Raw genomic sequence first — 4,422 nt, forward strand, 5'->3', positions numbered from 1 at the left:
CTTTTTTATTCAACTTTACTTTACCTACACATGGCATTTATGATTTTAAAATTCCATTTTCAGTACAACTCCAAATGAATAAGGTGTCGATGTCACTTTGGAGGCATTGCCCATGAGACATCGTCAAATATACTTTTTTTTGCAATTTCGCGCCGTCTGCAAACATACGAATTCAGATAACTACCTGGGCTTATGTTTGGCCCTAAATCATTTATGAAAATATTAAACATAATCGGCGCCATGAGGTACTCAGCTAGTTACTCGTCGCCATGTAGAGTGCTTCCCTCAATTAGGGTTTCTCATCTTTCATGAAGAAAGTCTTCCATCTATTCGAGGAGTTTGCCTTTCACTCCACCTAGGTGTTCTAATTTCCATAATGTCTTTATGAGACACTATCAATCCCTTCTTAAAGTTTAAGTATGCACACTCCACTCAGCCGTCTCTTAGCCCTGGGGTAGTACAGTGGTTTAACGGTCGGCCCCCTCGCCCCCTGGGCAGGGCGCGAAACCGCCCAGGCGCGAGAATTTTGCAGTTGTTACTGCTGTGGCTGGGCACCAAGGCGGGTAAGGACTCATGGGCATACCCCGGGGTGAGGCTAAGCTCGCATATCGGACTTATCCTTACTTAGCCGTCTCTTTCTTGAAATATTTTGAGAAACTCTGTCCTAGAAAACAGAGGAATTTGCTACGCATGACCTTCCTACCCAAAAAACCCAAATTGTTTTTTTGATATCATATCGTGTTTCCTAATTATCCTTTCTAACGCTTGCTTACTGCACTAGTTAAACGAAACTGATCTATAAATTAGAGGGTTTTTTTTGTCCTTTCTTGTTTTAAAGGTGTAACATTGGCAAGTTTCCAATCTTTTGGAAGATTTCCTTGTCTCACTGAATTTTGGACAATTAACAATAACGGAGTACACAATTCTTTGGCACATTCCCTCAGGACGCAGTTAGATATCATCTGGTCCCTCTGCTTTACTCTTGTCTAACCCTTACAATAAGCCCTTTTTATTTCATTCTTTTCGAGTGTGATACTTTCGATATTCTGATTTACGTTTGTTCGGTTACTTGCGATTTCAAAGTATGAGCACTGAACAAACACTGAAATTTCTCAATAAGGTTTTCCCAACATTCCCTCTTCCTTTAGTATAAACGATGTTATTGTCTTTGATGGCGCTAATTTGATATCTTTTAGTCTTGTTTATTTATGTAGTTAAAGAAGACCTTTGGTTGGTTTCTATATTTATTGGGATTATATCCTTTTCAAAATCTAATTTCGCCTGCCTCATGGTTTGGGTATACTCATTTCTTCTACTTTATACCTTTCATACGCTACCTGAGATGTATGTCTTCTGAACTTTCTCCTATGGAGTTGTATGTGTCCTCATTTTTTGCATTTATCATTGAACCAGCTTTGGCCATTCTTGCTTCAGTTTTAAATCTTGATACAATTTTTTTTTTTACTTCTTGTTTTTTAGACTTCGCAAATTTAGAATATGGCCCTATCACGGTTCTCTTTGTTCAGGGGGGGGTTTTCCCAGTTTATACCATCAAGAATTTCAAGTCTTCTATAATTATCTCTCTTGTAATTGTACTTTCCTTTTCTTCCCATACCCACGATGTTTTTTTTTCCTTTTAGCAGACAGTTTTTTCAACTTAATTACTAAATTATCACTTTCTCCTAGAGGAGGGCAGTACTCCATATTCTTAATGTCATCTTTATGCTTTGTAAATATTAGGTAAAGCATAGACGGTCTTATCCTTGTATGGTCTTTTACATTCTGGAAAAGACAAAAGTCATTTGTAACTTCTAGTAATTTTGCATTCCACGAATCTGGCTGGTCTCTGGGATCGAAACTTTCCAGTCAATTTGCTTTTTAAAATCCCCTGTTACAAGAATTTCCTTTTAATCAGATTCCGAAATTGAAACTTCTTTCACTCTTTAACGTTTCTTGAATAAGTCTTTGTTTAAATTTTCTTGTGGACCACACCGATGTAAGAAGTGTTTGTTTTTTATTTACTCTGTTTCACCTCAATTCTTTAGTTCTACTATGGGATCTTGTTGAATCTCCCCTCCTTTCCCTTTTTAATATTGCTACCCCATTCCATTTACATTTGCCCTGTCTTTTCTCCAAATAGTGTAGTCTCTGAGTCCTAATGTTACATCATCTACGGAGGGATCCAGTTTTGGGTTCAGTGATGCTATTACATCTGGTTTATTACTTTCAATAACTGCATCTAGTTCTAATAATCTCAACATAAACCATCTATATTTGTATAAACTATACATAATCTTTCGGTATTCCTTTTGGCAGCAAGGCTAATGATTGTCTGTCTCCACATTTTGGTTCCGATAGTAAACTAGTAAACTGAACTTTTTTTCTGCTCCGGTCCATTTTTTTTCTTTTTTTACCTCTTCCAATTATTCTGCAGTTTTTCTTTTGTCATCTTTGTCATATTTTCTCTTATCCAGATTTCTTATTTTCGTGTGTGGTTGTTTTCTTTATTACACCGGTTATCATTTGCTTATTCATGAATGTCCCCTTTTAAAAGGGGTTTTTTCCCTTCCCCCTTTTCGAATAATTACAACGTCCTGTGGGCTATGATATTCTGCTCCGAGGATTCGGGATTTATCACTTTGAGAATATTAACAATATTAACAATCGTTTGTATCGCTCGATGTCATTTTCTACAACTTTTTTCTTCAGCCCTTGTTTTATCAGCCAAATTTGCAATATTCCTTGCATGTTGCCCAAGGTATGACTTGAATTATTTTTCTTGCCGTCTCTGCAAGCTGTGTTTTTATTTCTTCCTTTGTGATCTTGATGTTTTTTTTCTAACTTTCTCCATTCCTTTACTTTAGATACATCGGCAATGTAGTGGTTACGTTTTTTGCCTCTTTCATTATTTGAGACTGGTTGCTTCAAAAATTGCTTTCAATCTGTTTAACATTTTCCTGTACATTGATTACTTCCTCATCTCTTTCTTGCAGGTTCTTTGCCTCGATTTTGACTGCTGTTGCCAATCTTGGTTTTACTTCTTCCATCTTGTCCTTGAGTGTGTGGCAGACGCCCCCAATCACTTCACTCGGAAACCCGCGCAGCCTCGCTCGGCATAGTTTCCCTCTGCACCGAGTCATCCCCACAATCACCTCACTCAGCACCAGCACAGCCTCGTCGGCATAATTACCATTGTACAGGCGGTGGGATGCTGTCAGTTTCTGATTCGCCACGGGCGCGAGAGAGCGGGATACAGCCGTTGGCCAATCAGCGTACTCGGCCACTGACCTCATATCTTCCATATTGTAGTTATACCGCATGCTCGCCAAAAAATTGACACTCGTGGTCCTGCCACCGGAACCTCCTCTTTGAGGTACAGGACTAGAGCTCCCTCTCTGAGGTGATACAACGTTTGGGTGGCTGTGTTCGCATTAGAGGGAGGAAGAAAGGGTTCCAAACAATTATGCCTATCTTGTAGGTGGAAGGGCATCCCCTCTGGGCTCTCCCCAGGGGTTCAAATCTACCCCACACGTTTGCCGTGCGTGGCATTTCCCGTGTGTGCTGTGGAGACGGGAGCCCTGGAGGGTTTAGCGATGCCAGGAGAAATTAATAGAGGGGACTGTTTGCTTCTCAGGCTTCATGTCTTCATGCTGCCAAGCATAGCTGGCAAAAGAGGCTTGATCAGCCTGGTCAGAGCAACAATCCCTTGCCCACAATAGCTGATGCACCAGACTGGGGGAGAGGATGTTGAATCTCTTGCTGATGAGATTCCCCGGGCTGGGGACCCCCTCAAGCTATAAAATGTGTATAGCGGGCCAGGTTGTGGGAGCTTAGACATCAGCCAGGTCTGTGCTACTGCAGCACAAGACCTAGTGATCATAGAGGAAGGCTTCAATGCACACCCCCCATCCTGGCTCCCTGCAGGGCATGGATGCAGCAGGCCATCACATAGCCAACGTGCTTGAGACTTTCCCCGAGATTGCTCTTTCCCAGCCAAGAGCCAATGCATGGTCAGAGGAGGGTCCTAGACTTTAACCTAGCCACAGCGGGTCTGGTGGGGAGATTTACATGGTGGTCGATGAGACTGTCCAAGTGACATTATGGCACTGTTACTACCCTAATGGATGCTGGCCCAGCCCAAATGCCACAACCAAATCCAAGATGGGGAAAAAAACAAGGCGTAAGTGGCAAGCCTTTCAGGATGCCTTGGCCCACTGTCTTAGAAGCAAAGAACCCCCCACAGAGTTAAAACATGGAAGACACTTTGACCTGACGCCGTACAAAACAAACGTGCAAATCGGCGCTCCTGGGCAGCCAAGGCCCCGGCTGTTGGCCTCACCTGTTTTTCTGCTCCTAGAATTTTTAGATTTCACTTTGGCTAGTACACAGTGCTGTGCAGTGTTTTTCAGTGAATTCCATAGT

Source organism: Penaeus monodon, unplaced genomic scaffold, assembly GCF_015228065.2.
Source record: "Penaeus monodon isolate SGIC_2016 unplaced genomic scaffold, NSTDA_Pmon_1 PmonScaffold_210, whole genome shotgun sequence".
NCBI lineage: Eukaryota > Metazoa > Arthropoda > Malacostraca > Decapoda > Penaeidae > Penaeus > Penaeus monodon.